We start from the raw sequence: 16,262 nt of genomic DNA on the forward strand, positions 1-16,262 counted from the left end.
AGGTCAGTTTTTCCAGTCACAACATCTCTCATCACACTCAGATATCAGGCTTTCCTTAGGCCCATCTCCACTGATAGAAAGAGGTGTAACAAAGAATCTTACTCATAGAGAAGATTAAAGAATCGAATGCGTTACTTCTATGTAATATGCTTAGCTCAGTGCTTGGCACATCATAAATATTAGCGTGATGGTTACCATGTATAAGACTGTCAATACAATAAATAGGAACATGACTTCTACAACTAACATAAGGATATCTAGTATTTCATCACAATGGAATTTTCATAGATATGTTAAATCCTATCACTAATAATGTATAACTATGTCAAAATATGAAAGATTAAATGTGTACATTATAAAGGAAATCATTGCATTTTTCTTCACCTTGCTTTGCAGCAACTGGCAGCAAATCATTGCTGTCCTCAAGCTGATAACTGTCTTCTTATAATAAGGAGCTTTTCCCATTATTCCCAGTGTGCAAATATATCCAGTATATTTGGCCAAAGTTGTTACTTCTAGCCTTCATCACACTACCGTGAAGCTAAGGTAAAGTGTCATTTCTCTATAAGTAAAAAGTTTTAAGAATTTTGGTTTTTTTCCTTGCCATTCGATTATAATGATTGAAGTTAAATGATGTTGTAATTTATGAAGGAAGAGTAAAAACAGCATTTGAAATTCAGCATTTGAAATTTTGTGACCATGAAACCACTTGCCATGGTTAAGCCTATAGCATATGCTACATTCCATCATCTCCTGCACTTGTGGTATTAGTCATTGAAGAAGAAGTATTTCAGTTGTTTTACCAGTTAGTAGGACTATTTCAGCTTTAGGTAACGGAAATTATTTCACTTCTCTTGATGCATTTACTAGCCTTATTGCACAAGAGTTTACTAACCCCTTCTTCTAGAAGCCACTCTGATCTATTCTAATATATTCTTTGAGAAACTGTTTTCCATGGTAACATGCCCTTTTTTTCCAGTTAACATTTATTCACAATGTTGTAGTTAAATTTTGCTTGTTGCTTATGTTTTTACCCTATAATTACCATTTCATAACATGAGTTATCTAAGGGAAAGGATGGTACTTCTTTTTTATATGTATGCCCAACCACTAGTAGAGAGCTATGTAACCTCCATGTTCTCAGAAGAAAGATCAGAAAAGAAAAGGATGATGCAATGAAGAAAGTGTATCTTAAGGTGGGTAACCAGGCTACAGGAAACATTTTAGCTGTATCTTTAAGATTCAGCTTTTAACCATGAAACATTTAATGATTTGTCTAATGCATGTTATTCAAATCATAGATACAGATACAGATAGATGGATAGATACACATATACATATATATATAGTCACCACCAATGAGTATTTCTGTAACACATAACACATAACAAGAGACTTACTCACTTATTTTCAGGTTTCTGTTAACATACATAATTAGTGCCAGGTGCAAAATAATCAATTTTGTTAACCCAGTGAGGAACAAAAGACATTCTACAGAGTACATGAAGAAATGAAAAATATTCCCACAATTTGGGCAAATAATATTCTAAATATATTAACCACATTTTAACCCTCAGGAGATAGTGTTTCTCACAAAACTGTAGTATGGCTCAGTGGACTGATTTTAAAAATTAGTTTATATAACAATGTAAGAAGTAGTCTAACCATCTGTTTCCTGATATCACTTGTTTTCAGACTTAAGTGGGGTCAAAGAATCACCTAGGATGCTAGTTAAAATGAGTTTCACCTTCAGAAAATTTGAATCATTATGAAAGTCTGCTGTATTGGGACCTAGGTTCTACATTTTAAACACAGCTTCCAGCAAGCTGATACATTTATTATATAAATATTTTCTGAGTATTTATTATGCTTAATAAAATATTGGTGGAATTTTTTTCAAAAATCGTATTGAAAAATAACAGTACATGTCAAGAACTGTGAAGAGTTTGAGATTTTACTCAGGTTACAAGCTGACAAGTTGGCCACCATCATTTCACAGATGCTGGCAGAGGACATCTGAGTCCAGGCTCAAGACTCTGGGACTTTATTTCTCAGGACATAGCAGGCAGGATAGGCTTTATGTGCACATCAATTCCCTCTGCTCCCCAAGTGCGCCAGTTGATCAGGCGAAGCAGCCCAGGTGGATGCTGCACAGAGTAGATTTGCATCAAAGTTGAAGAATCCCATTCTTTTAAAGGGGGCTACTATCAAACCTGTCCAACTTGCATTTTAAACGTTAATGCATAATGTCCAATAGTTGTTTTTATTGGAAGAATCATCCACAATTTCTAACATAGAATTTTGCTCAGAAAAGCAAATGTGTTTACCAAAAGAAATGAATGTATATGATAAGAAGCAAAATACTAATTATTGTCTAATTCATTTAAAGTTTTATTTTTATGGTGCAGTGATTGAGAGCTGTATATTCCTAAAGTGAAAGGCAGCAGAATCTGCTGGTTCAATTGCTGAGGGACTCTTTCAGCGTTTCGAATAAAATGTAATATTTAAATATTCTCAAGTGTCACTTAAAGAAGTGTTAGATCAGAATAAATTGAAGATGTATTCTACAGGAACCTTAGAATGTTCTTAAACGTGCCTGGATATGGGGTTTTTTTATGTTTAATTCATTTTGATAAGCTTATTGATTTAATATTATTCCTTGGAATTAATTTTATTACTCATGATAAAATATAATATGCTAGAATGAATTGTGGCTTCTGAGGCATTTTTTTTTCTGTGCCTTGTTGGGAAAGTTACTGAATCCACAAGATCTCTTCAAAAGGTCATTTTAGTGTGATTTAGACTTCTTGGCAGTTTTCCTATTATCTCTGGAAACAATGATCTTCCTTCTCATTATTCTTCTGAGTATTTTCAAATACCATGTATTTCCCCCTGTGGCCCCAAAGGATAACTTACCGCTTAGCACAGACATAGTAACTAGAGACTTGTCATAAGCCACCTGAACCTAGAGCCAACTCATACACCTAAAATGCAAACAGGTATTCCTGGTTGGTAATCACATTAAAAAAGAGTGAAGACCTGGGGTAAATATCAGATTTCTTAGATCGTTTGAACATGCTTTTCCAAGTCTCCTAAAGTATGTTAAAGAAGCTGTCCGTTAAAGTTATCTGAAAAGTTCCAATCCAAATAGTAACATTATGACTTCTCTTTATCATGGGAGTTCATAAATGTTGACCTATAACTCAATCTATTTTAAAATAGTAGTCATTTAAGTCCAAACATAGTTTCAAGATCTACATTTTTACTCTCCCACATTTTTGTTTTTGATGTCATATTTTACATCTTCATGCTTATCCCTTAACTGTTTATTGTAGTTATAGTTGATTTTACAATTTTTTATCTTTTAATCTTCATACTGTCTTAGGTGATTGATCCTCAGTCATATATATATATGCTTTTCCTAGTGTGATTTCCCCTTTCCTATAAGTTCTTTCTTCTTTTCCACTTAGAGAAGATTCTTTAACATTTTTTTAGCACAGGTTTAGTATTGATGAACTCTTCAGTTTTTGCTTCTCTGAGACATTCTCTCTCCTTCTCTTCTAAATGATAATCTTGCTGGGTAGAATATCCTAGGTTGCAGGTTATTCCTTTTCAGCACTTTGAATATATTATGCCACTCCCTTCTGGCCTGTAATGTTTCTGCACAGAAATCACTTGATAGATTTATGGGGATACTCTTGTATACAACTTTGTTTTTCTCTTGCTGCCTTTAAAATTCTCTCTTTATCTTTAACTTTTGCCATTTTACTTATGATATGTCTTAGTGCAGGACTGTGGGTTCATCTTGTTTGGGACCTTTTGTGATTCCTGTACCAGGATATCTGTTTCCTTCTTCAGGATTGAGAAGTTTTTAGCCATAATTTCCTCAAATCCATTTTCAATCACCTTCTCTTTTCTCCTTCTTGGACCCCGATAATGTGAATATTGACATGCTTAATGTTATTTCAGAGATCTCTTAAATTGATTTAATTTTTAATTTTTTTTCTGTTCTGATTGGGTGATTTCCATTATCTATCTATTCTATCTTCTGGATCACTTATGTGTTTTTTGGTATCATTTAGTCTGATATTCATTCCTTCTAGTGTGTTTTTATTTCAGCTATTGGATTCTTCATTTCTGATTGGGTCCTTAGATTTTCTAGTTTCTTGTTGAAGTGTTCATTATTACTTCAGTTCTTTTCCCTAATTCAATTAACAACTTTATTAATGTTTTGACTTCTTTATCTGGTAAATTATTTGTTTCATTATTTTTTCAGAAGTTTTCTCTTGCTTGTCCAGTTGAGAACAGTTCCTGTGTCTTCTCATTTTGCTTAATTTTCTCTGTCTTTGTGAATTCAGGGGAGACAATTACCTATTGTGGTCTTCAAGCGGTGTCCTTATGTAGGGGTGTCCTTGTATAGCCTGTGTCCAGTGCTTTTGGTGGGAGAGCTGGATTTGACATGAATGCAAGTCACATTTTCCCTCAGGGTGTGCTGGCAGCTGTCACCTTGGTAGGAGATAGGGCTCTAGATGGAGAGGCTAGAGCTGGAACTGGGTGTAAGGTGGGGCTTCCCTCTTGCTCAGTGGCTATTGCCGCCCTAGAGGGGATGGAGTCAGATTCAAAACTGCTGGAGCAGAAGCCATGAGGGTTGGTCCTGGGCTGGTTCCGATTGTGTCAAATGCGTGTTTTTCCCTCGGCCTATACTGGGATCCTTGCCCCAGTGGTGGGGAGTGCTGAGACAATTGGGGCCTATGTGCAGCTTTGGGTGCAAGTCCCCTTTTCCCCTCACAGCCAATCACTGCCCCCAGCTCCACTAACCCCCCTACCTTGTCTTAGAATCACTCTGCAGGGAAGCTGGGGCCCATGTGGACTCTTGGAGTGTATCTGGGGGTGAGCTGTGGTGGAGCAGCTGATGTCAGTGATCTGAGCAGCTTCTGAGGTGCTTCTTGAGGTAGCACCAACAGTGGCCACCACCCCACCCAGGATCCACCCCAGGACTGGGTCACCACTGTGTCCCATGGTCTTTTTTCTGGTCATGGCCATCCCAAGTTCAGTGCTGTGATGTGGAGTGAGTGGGGCTGGAGCATTAGCTCAGCTCCACCTGGTGTGCATGGCAAGGGGGTTAGGAAGAAACCCAGCAGCCACTAGGGCAGACCTCTCTCAGCCCCACCTTGGGGCCTAACCAGCACACCCATACTCCTCAAGAGCAGAATCCAGGCCTCCCACAGCCCTTCTATTTGCCCCAGGGTCCTCCAACCAGCCAAGGGGCCTTTTCTTCTCTGCATAGCACCTCCAGACTGAGACACCCTGTCTGTGGCTTGAACTGCTCACTCCCCAGGATGGGCATCTGCCCATGTGATATCCCTTTTCCTAAGTCCTCTCCCAGGAGTACAGGTCCCAACTCAGTCATTTTTCTTCTCTTTTTACCCAATTATGTGTGCATCTTTCTTACAGTCTTGATTGTACAGGAGTTCCTCCTGCTGGCTTCTAGTTACCTCTCAGTGAGAATTATTTCACATGTAGATATATTTTGATATGTTCATAGAGAGCGGTGAGCTCCATGTCCTCTTACTCCACTATCTTGATCTCTCTCAATTGCAACTTTTCTTATCACACCTATTAAGTTTGACTTAAGCAATTCAGCAGGCTTACTTTTGAAACCTCATTGCTGTTCTGCTGTTCTGCTGTTCTGCTCCTGAACTTTTTCATGTAGACAATAACCATGTTGATAACATTATTTAATTTCCTGAATATTCATGTTGTCAAACTTTTCCTTTTTGAAATATCCAAGTAAAAACTCTTACAATGCCATTTCAAATGACAAGCATTTGCCTTTTTAAACTCATTTTATCATTATCTATCATTGTAAGCACAATCTAAAAAATTCTCTGCATAGAAAATCCTACCATGAAAAATGACTTAAGTAAATAATGCACACTCTCAATTTTTTTCCTGACCCTCAGCATGTGGGTCTACATTGGTCTAGACTTCACAGCTCTGAGACAGGAGTTCTTAGTTTTCATTACTCAGGTGCAGAAAGGCCATTGCCCTACTCCAGCATTTCTGGCTTAATGGTCGGATGGCAACATCACCTTCTCAGTTGTAAAAGTCACACTGCTGAGAGTCATCATTAACTTCTCATTCCTTACCCAACACATACATTCAATTATATAATCATTATACTTTCCACTTCCTTGGCCCCTTCCACTGCTCAGACCATGATCACTGACAACTACAGATGGAGACTCACTGTTCTTTCTACCTTGGCCTTGCCCACCTACATCCGCTCCATTATCCACAGTGCAGCCTAAGTAATTTTTGGAAAATAATTTGAATCATGTCATTCCCTTGAAAGCGCCAATGTCTCCCATTGATCTCAGATTAAAGTTCAAATTTCTTAAATCATTTCAATGTCCTTCAATACTTTTCTTGCCTCCTTTGTCATTTCTAATTTTGTATTCTACATTCCAGTCATGCTGATATCTTTTATTTCCCAGACTCAAGAACAATCTCATCTGTTTCCTCTGCATACTTTCTTTAGTCCCTCTTCACCTGGCTAATTCTACTTTCCCTTCAAGTTGCAGCATAAACATCAGTTCTTCCAAGAAACGTTGCCTAACTCCTCAAATTAAGTGCCTTAATGCTCTGATGGTATCTCATATAAACATAACAGCCATGTGACAGTGTTACAATTTTCTGCCTACTCTTTATTTCCAACCAGATCACAGAAACCACAAGAAAAGTAATTGCATTTATATTGTGCAGTTATATTTTCACTGCCTAGCATAGAGCTGATACATAGTACTTTGTCAACATGTAAAGAATGAAATATGTTAGTGCACTATGCCAGGAATATTATGGTAAAGGTATTACAGTTGACCCTTGAACAATAAGTATACACAGGTCCACTGTATGCAGATTTTTTTCAATAAACACATTGGAAAAATTTTTGAGATTTGGACAATTTGAAATAACTTAATGGTAAACTGCATAGGCTTGAAATATCAAAAAATTATGAAAATGTCATGAATGCATAAGATATATATAGAGGTAAGTCCTCCTTATATAGGCATAAGGTAATATTTAATGTGAAATTAATAACCTGTTAATTTTCTGTTTTATGACTTTGCTTTCTAAGAATTCCATTACCATGTATGCCTCTCCCTCTCATTAACTGTAAAAACAGCTTATCCAATCTATTTTCACAGGTAAGTGTTTTTTTATTTCCAATATTGTATTATGAATATGACTGTAAAACTGTATTTGATAAACATTTTATAACAATTTACTCATTAGTGTATAGGCTAGGCTACCATGTAGCAATCATATTTTTTAATAATGCTTAAATCGTTACACCTGTAAGTAAATATAAACTTCTTTTTCACACTATCTTTCCATTTTTGATGTCGTGTTATTAATACATAGAATATTAGTGGTTTTTTATCATATAAGACAATACTGATGTAGGTAGTGACAGATGATTCACCTTGTGAATAGATGATGTAAACTTTCAGTATCAATAAATACAGTACTACTGTAAATGTATGTTCTCTTATGATTTTTTAAATAACGTTTTTCTCTAGCTTCCTTACTATAAGAATAAGTATATTATACACATAACATAAAATATATGTGAATTGAGTATTTGTTATTGGTGAGGCTTCTGGTCAATGATAGGCTGTTAGTAGTTAAGTTTGAGGGAATCAAAAATTATGAGTATTTTTGATTGATCAGGGGGTCAGTGCCCCTAACTCTCACATTGTTCAATGGTCAACTGTACACAGATATAAAAAATTTAATATGATGTAAGAAATTTATCTGTCCTTAGGCATTCTGATAAAGTTATCTTTTAAAAAAAGTTTGAATATAAAAAGAAATGTCATAATATAAGGTTACTATTTTTATCCACTAAACCTGGCGAGATACACCAAGAACGAGGTTAACGGTGCAGGTCTTTATTCATATCACCCCAACTGGCAAGCACTCTGGTTACTTTAACTCTTTTGACTATAGAGGCCCCAGTTGCTCAGTATTTAGGCACTTACTCAAAAAGCATTGTTTTACTTGCTTTGCGACGTTAGAATTAGAATAACAAAGGTAGTCTAACCTCAGCTTTTCAAGAACTATTTAAGATTAAATTAAATAATGTTTGAGAAATTACAATATTTTAAGCCATTCTAAGGGCTGAAAGAATACAAAGATGACTAAGGCAAGTCCCTGTCTTCAAGTAATTATGTGCACAGATAGAGTACAAGGAAAACTAACAAGAGCTGTAATAATACAAATAAAAGATGAAGATACAGGAGTATGCAATGTTGCTTTCAGCAGGTTCAAGGAGTGAGATCTGAAAGATATTATGGAGGGTATCACATGAGGATTTGGTGGTGGTGAAAATCTGGGTGAATGGAGAATGAGATAAGGATTTCCATGGTGAAGTAGTAACACTGTCATCAATAACGTGGAATAAAACAAGGGACTGCAAGGGCTAACAGGAAATATTAAGCATCCATACAGGTGCAGTTTACATTGAATGGAAAGACGCGTGTGGTAAAGTGTGGATGAGATCAGAATGTAGGTCATGAATGCCATATTCATAAGGACTTTGGTCAGTGGGTGATAGGATCCATTTAAGATTTCTAACCAGTGTAGTCACTCCTTAGGAATGCACAAAAGAAAAAAAAAAAACTCTTCATGGTGACTCTATCTTGACATTTTTGTTTAGCTCTATGAATTTTGTAGAAAGTGTCAATCCCATATAATTTGATCCTGCCCCTCCTGAAATAAAGAGGGAGATTAAAGTGATTTGAATAATACAATGAAAATTGCCACCATTGAAATGCTAATATAGATGCAGCTTTTGCTGAAGTGAATTTTTGATTGTGGGAGATGTAGATTTCAGGAACAGGAGATTTCACTTTTTATCTGAGAAACAGATTCAAGAGCATAACTATTACAATATCTTTAATAATAAATCATTGCTGTTGTTTATTTTTCCCATTCACCTTATGCCATCTTCACAAAGAATAAATGAGCTGTCGTTTCTTAACTACATGTATGACGTGAGAAAAGAGAATATCTAATTCTTCAACCCTTTCATTTTCCTTGAGTACTAATCAGTTCATGATCTCAATGAAGTTATGCAAAATATCTCTGCCATACTAAGACCATCTTGGGAATCTGAGTAAGTTTATAGTAAAATGATATTCAGTCCATTGTCTTAGATGGGGTAGTTTCCAGTTTTCTACTTCTGCAAAGCAGCTGAAGAGAAAATAAAGGACATAAATGACAAAGCATATAAACTGATTACATTGCAAAGTATAATTGAAAACATGTGCACTGCAATTTTTGAGTAAATGGCAGGCATATAATTGTCACTTCTTCTTTCTTTAAAGTAGGCATATGGTTAACAGGAAATAAGTTTGAAATAATCTTTATGTGGAAGCAAAATTACTTCCTCTTCAGTATTCAGTTCTTAGCAGAATACTTAACATGTTCTGTATTTGAATGTAAAGAATCTTTTGGAAGTACAGTAATGATTTGTGGATTGGCTTAAACCCAAAGCATGTTTTCAACTCTTAATTAAACTATATATATTACACCATAAAAGATATTATGTAATTGCAAATATGCTCTAGATTAGCAATTTTTTTCATAATAAGGTAGCTTCACTTTCCAGACTATAAATTCGATTGTTTCAAAGGCTCATGAACACAGTATAGGTAGTTGTATAGAAAGATAAATGCTTCCAGAAGTAGAAAACTGGAAACTACCCGATCTAAGAAAATGGATTGACTATCATGAAATCCTTTGTTAGTTCTTTTCATAATTCGTATCATTCTTCTGAAAATCATTATTATACAGAATTTTATTTTACACTACTTTTAAGGTGAAGTCCTAAACTTTTCTTTCAAAACATTTTTTGGGGTTTTATGTTCTTATATATTGTATATCTGTTAATATGTAGACTTTATTTTTTAAATGTATAATATGCTTTCATATAATGTATTATAAGTACATAATAATCAGGAACATATTTTAAAAATGAAATGTGATTCTTTATCGTTTTAAATAAGATCTTACGATTTATTGAAACCTGTCACTCTAAGAACTATTGATGGATCTGGGGCTCCTACTAGGGGATGAGGAACTATGTAATTTATATATACTAGCTCAAGTCAAGTGAATTTTATTGACAGGCTATTTAGCATAGTAGAAACAGCATACACTTGGCATCAGGCAGTGCTGAATTAATATTTTGGCTGTAGAATAATTTCTGCTACATAACTTTGGACAAGTTACTTAGAGGGTCAAAGACTCTGTAGTCTTACTTCTTAAATAGGGTTAATCCTTACTTCTCAGAGTGTTACAGAGCTTAAATGACCTACGTAAAGTACATAGCAGAGGACCTGTTATCAGGATGTTTACTACCAGCGTCAGTATTACACATAGGTGAAACTGTGATCTTATTTCTGTTATCAAGAAATCTATATTCTGCTCAGGTGTGTGAAATGTAATTGAATAGAGGGTTCCACAAATGAAAAAGAAACACCTGCTCACATCAGTGACTATATACACATGTATATCAGGTAAATGTTTATAAATGCAGGGAGCTGTGTATTTTTGTGTGTGGTAGAGAGAAGCAGATGGCGACTTCAGAGCTGTGTGTGTTCTGCCCCCACACTTAGCATGACAAAATAGATCTGAACCCTGGTCTCTCTGAGACCTCTAAATCAAACTTCTGCATGACTCTATTTATATGAAAGGCAGCACAATTAACTGAGTTCCAGTTACTATAGTTTGTGCTTCTTGTCAAATAGTTAATCCTAGCCAAGTAGGATAAATTTGATGTATGACTCAGGCACCCTTAAATTAACAAGGTCTTTTCTTGCCGATTTGGGGCACAGATTTCTAGAAATGAGGGCCTTCAGGAGGGCCTGTCTTGCCTCCAGGAGCTTAGAGATTAAACTTGGCACTCTTTTACAGGACAACAGCTGCTCTCTTTGCAAGAGGAGGAGCATGGAAAGAAGAGAAACCTCTATGCTATATAGGGCACAAGGAACAGCTTGAAGTAGAATACTCTGAAAACAATAATACTTAATACAGACTACGGAGTGGGGGGAAGTTACGTAAGCTCTACTTTAAGAATTTTTAAGGGCAGCATTACAATAATCCAATTTTAAAGACGGAAAAGAGTTTCCAATCTTGAAAAACAATATTTCAGAGAAAGTCTCAGGAAAATAATGGTATCTTAACTTTTCAATATCTTAAAAACTTCTAAAAGCAAGAGTAAAACCCATGATTTTGAAATTTAGTGGCAGAGAGAAGAAAACAACTTTGATGAAATGTGGTTGAAGTAACATTAACTCTATTTCTAGATGTTTTCAAACATCTTCAGTGCAGTACAGTTCTCACTAAAATGACCAGTTCCCTGTTATACATGAGATCTAGTGTGGCCCAATCTTAAATAAACAGTGAGACTGCACTAATGAGGTCAAGTAAAATGAGATGTAGAACTATATAATCAGACAAATAAATATGGCTATAAAAATAATTTTACTAATATATACTTAAATTATGTCGATGCTATATCCCATGGAAGAAAGCTCTGTAAGGATTATATGTTCATCAGAATGCTCCTTTTGAGAATTTTAGAAGTAGGTATATAAACAGAAACTGAAACAAAACAAAACAACCAACCAAAAAGCCCCCTAAAACTCAGAAATACTCTTATACTGTGGCCAGAATTTAAAACCCATTTATTATTTGTTCAGTTTTTTAGATAAAGAATAGTTATTGAGCACCTACTAAATTTTAGGCAGTATTTTACCAATTATGAACAAGACCAAACTTTTCCCTCTTAGAGTTTACATCCCATGTAGGGGAGACTAAGGGTAATCTATACGTGATACATTCCTGCATTGCTAAAAGCTATGGAGAAAGTGACCAAATGAAATGAGCTGGAGAATGACTAAATGAAGGGGTAAGTACTAATTCAGTTGAGTTGTCAGAGAAATCACCTCAAAGGAAGTGCATTTTAACTTAACATCCAAATTATAGGTAGAGTCAGCAATATAACCATCTAAGGAGGAAAAAAACCCAGGAAAAGCAAATAGTACTGTTAAAAACCTCAGAGCCAAACATGGACACCAGTGTGTTTGCTGAGGAAGGAGTGGGGGGAGATCACAGAGAACAAGGTCAGAAAAGTAGTCAGAAGCCACTCATGCAGTCTCATAATAAAGACTGTCTTCAATTTTGTTTGTATTAAAGGATAACTTGATGCAGAAGAGTGATGGGATAAGACCCAACACATTGGAAAAAATGATTGGCTCCTGTATAGAAAGTGGATCTACTAGAGAGTAAGAAGACTTAGTAGGCAATTACCATAGGCCAAGAGCGAGATGACTTGGAGTTTTGGAGGCCCCCAGATACATATATTTAAACTGTAAGTTATATATGTATATAGTTTTATTTTCATATTTGAAATAAGTAGTTTTCATATATAAACTATTTGTAAAAGTCCCTGAAAATTCATGAGTACTAGCACTATGTCTGTAATATCTAAATTAGAAGATGTTATTTTTTTCTTTACTTCTAACAATTAATATGTTGCTACCTCTGTAAGGTATCATGTGAAGTAACCTGAAATAATGAATACGTGAATAAAAGGACTGGACTGGTTTACAGACGTGCTCAGTCCACAGGAAAAGTGGGCTAAATGTGAGTAGTGGAATCCTTTACTTCATTTACTTTTGGGGCTTAGGCATTTCTTCATTTAATAAATTTACACCAATGGCCACTTTTTGCCAGGCACCGTGTCGGGCATTAAACATGTGGCAAGGAGCAAAAATGACCTGCTACTTGACCTTATGAAGCTTTTGATCTAGCCATCCAGATAAAAATGGACAAATGTTCTTTCAGTTGGGAGTAGTATTTGGTTTTTGTTTTCAAAGAATAGTGATATTAAGATATGTTTCTAACATATAGTTGTCAATCACTTGCTGTGTTTCAAACCCAGTATCAATGCCAGGCCACTAAGTTTCAAAGGACAAATCATCTATATTGGGTAATATTGTTCAAATGTTTCTGTTTAACTGCCTCCAAAAATAGTGTACAAAGAACAAAAAATATTGTTCTAAACCGAGGAAGAGCTAGAAATTAAATGAGAACAACTGAACTTTTTGTTTTTATTGTCATATAGTCAGTTTATAATGTGTCAATTTCTGGTGTGAATTTATAAGTTATGTAACTGATTCTGCTTTGGTACCAGTGAGGAAAATGGGACTTTTTTTTTTAATGAAACATTTCTTTTTAATTTGAGTGCCTAGAGTATATGCATCTAGGATTGTGAACATTTACTTACATATTCATCCCTCCAACAATTCACCTACTCTTCTGTCAATCGATTTTCTACAGGTAGTAAAAATTTTTGCTGCCAAGAATAATATTGTCAATATTTGATTCGTTATATTTTGATGTTTTACATATTCAGTCTTTCCTTCTTCCTATATTTTTGCTCATGATACCCACTGGTCAAAACACAGAGTGATAGAATGAGACATTTTCATTTAGGTCTATATACATTTTTAAACTGTCATATTTTAATATTTCTAATAGTTAAATTGTATTAAAGGTCTAAGATGCAATAATAGTTCATAAAATAACATGAATGAGAATGATTGCATGATATTATTATTTTTAGAATTGGTTAAAACATGTATTACTCAGCATTGTTTTAATAATTTATTTGCAAAATTTTCCAAAGCAACTAGATTCTCCCTTGGCAATAACTGGACTTTGATTTTCATATGTTCTTTGGGAAATATAAATTCATAAATAAAAAGGAATCTAGAGTTGTAATGTCTAATCCCCTGAATTCAAACAAAAGGAACAGATGGATTAACAAATCCATTTTAGTAAACTCAAGTATTAAGCCCAGTGCTAAGAAGGTTAAAAATATTCCTGAGGGGAAAACCATTTCCCACATTTTAAGAGAGGAACCTTGCAGAATACGAGACCTTGTTTCACTCGATAGCCAAAAGAATCACAGAACAGCTGACAGTATGAAGCCAATTACATAGGCTTTTTTCTTTGGGGTACCCTGGAGGGTCCTCAAGGTGAGCCAGTATGGAAAGAAAGAAAATGTTAGAATTTTAAATTATTTTTATAATATGAGAAGGAAATGAAGATTGGTGCCCCAAATCCTTACTTTAATCTCTTTACGTAACACTCATTTTGCTACATGCTTTAAGTGTCTCCAGCAAATAGTGAGAGGCACAGAAAGGTTGAGAAGGGCACATGTCCAAATTCTGTTAGTTCAATTAATACGAGATAACATGACACATACTTAACTGAACAGACATAAACTTGCACATATCCCTGTATCCTAGAAGCACTGTGGAGCTGATACCTATGCTGCTACAGTGAACTATCTGATAGCCACATGATGAGGTAAATAAAGTGATAATCTCATCCAAGGTAAGAAATCAGTCAAATAATTAGAAGTTATTTTGCTTAACTGAAACTTCATGCCTGTTGATTGGTGACTCCACATTTTCCACCTTCCCAACCCTTGGCAATCACCATTTAACTCTTTGATGCTGCGTATTTACCTATTAAAGTTACCTCATTTAAGTGGAATCATCTTACTGTGTCTTACTGTGATAGGTTTATTTCACGTAGAATACTGTCTTCAAGGTTCATTCACATTGTCACATACAGCAGGATTCCCTTCTTCGTTAAGGATGACTAGTATTTCATTGTATGTATATATTGCATTTTCCTTATCCACTCACCCGTATAGGCATTTAGGTTTCTACATCTTGGCTACTAAGAAGAATGTGGGAATGCTAATATCTCTTTAAGATCTTGATTTTAATTCTTTTGGACAAATATCTAGAAATGGGATTGTTGGATCATATGTAGTTCTATTTTTTTAATAGCTTCATACTGTTTTCCATAGTGGCTACATCATTTTGCATTCCTACCAATAGTGTACAAGGATTCAAAAATTTTCAGGCCCTCACCAATACATGTTGTCTTGCTTTTTTGATAATAGCCATCCCAACAGGTTAGAAGTGATATCTCATTGTGGTTTCAATTTGCATTTCCCAGATAGTTGGTTACAGTGAGCATGTTTTCATATACCCATTTGCCATTTGTATGTCTTCTTTGGAGAAATGGCTATTCAAGTCTTTAGCTCATTTTTTTTAAGTTGGGTTATTCATTTTTTGCTCCTGAGTTATAGAAATTCCTTACATATTTCAGAGATTAACCTCTTATCAGATCTACGGTTTGCAAATAATTTTTTCCCATTCCATAGGTTTTCTTTTCACTGTTGATTATTTCCTTTGCTGTATAGAAGCTTTTTGGCTTGAGGTACTCCCACTTGTTTATTTTTGATTGTTGGCCTATGCTTTTGGGGTCACATCCAAGATCACTCAAAATCAGTATGAGCTCTACTCTATGTTTTCTTCTAGGAATTTTATAGTTTCAGCTCTTACATTTAAGTCATTAATCCATTTTGAATTGATTTTTGTGTAAGATAATGGTCCAATTATATACTTTTGCATGTGGATACCCAGTTTTCCCAAATACCATTTGTCAGAGACTATTTGTGTAACCTCTCACTTTATTGAAATTATCACTTTGTTCATGCACTGGTCTCATGACTTAGATACACATCTTTGATAGTTATTTTGATTTTCTACCAGGTAAGTCACATAACTCTATTTCAAAAGGGTCAGTTTATGAAGATTTATTTATTTATTAAGTTCCTTTGCTTGGAACATCTTCGTCTAATTATTTTCCTTAACTCCGTACCTTAAAGTCTGTGCTTAGACAAGACAGGCATGTCTCCCAATCTTCACAAACTGATTGGAAGATCTCCACCAATCAGCTCTGCTAAAGATTCTGGAGGTGCCTACCAACTCTTTCTCTTTTCAGGAAGAAACAGAAAGCTGTGGGTTTTGTCTCCTTACTCAGTGCTGAGCCAGGAGGGAGGATCTTAGGCATCTACCCAGCCCAAACTGCTGTCTCTGTTTTCCCTCATGGGACTGGAGTGGTCCCAACTAATCAGAGCTTCAATACTGGTAAGATGCTAGTTTTTTGGGCAGCCACAGAGAGGTTGGATGTAGGGATTTACTCTTTTCCTCCCCAGGAGTTAGCTGAGAACTGGGGGTTTTCATTTGTTTGTCTATTTGTCTTTTTCTGTCTGATTACTTCACTTAGTATGATAATCTCTAGGTCCATTCATGTTGCTGCCA

General features: G+C 35.4%; 1 protein-coding gene and 1 long non-coding RNA gene across 6 annotated transcripts in view; one reads left to right on the forward strand and one right to left on the reverse strand.

Moving 5' to 3' along the window:
- Positions 1-16,262, reverse strand: part of CCSER1 (coiled-coil serine rich protein 1) — a 1,130,224-nt gene that overhangs the window by 21,350 nt on the left and 1,092,612 nt on the right. The gene's annotated exons all lie outside the window — the stretch shown is intronic.
- LOC140686435 (uncharacterized) lies at positions 9,105-14,517 on the forward strand. Its single transcript, XR_012060252.1, has 4 exons — positions 9,105-9,181; positions 12,268-12,442; positions 12,623-12,717; positions 14,388-14,517. It is a non-coding gene; the product is annotated as an uncharacterized lncRNA (long non-coding RNA).

This window comes from Vicugna pacos, chromosome 2, assembly GCF_048564905.1.
Source record: "Vicugna pacos chromosome 2, VicPac4, whole genome shotgun sequence".
In the NCBI taxonomy this organism is placed as follows: Eukaryota; Metazoa; Chordata; class Mammalia; order Artiodactyla; family Camelidae; genus Vicugna; species Vicugna pacos.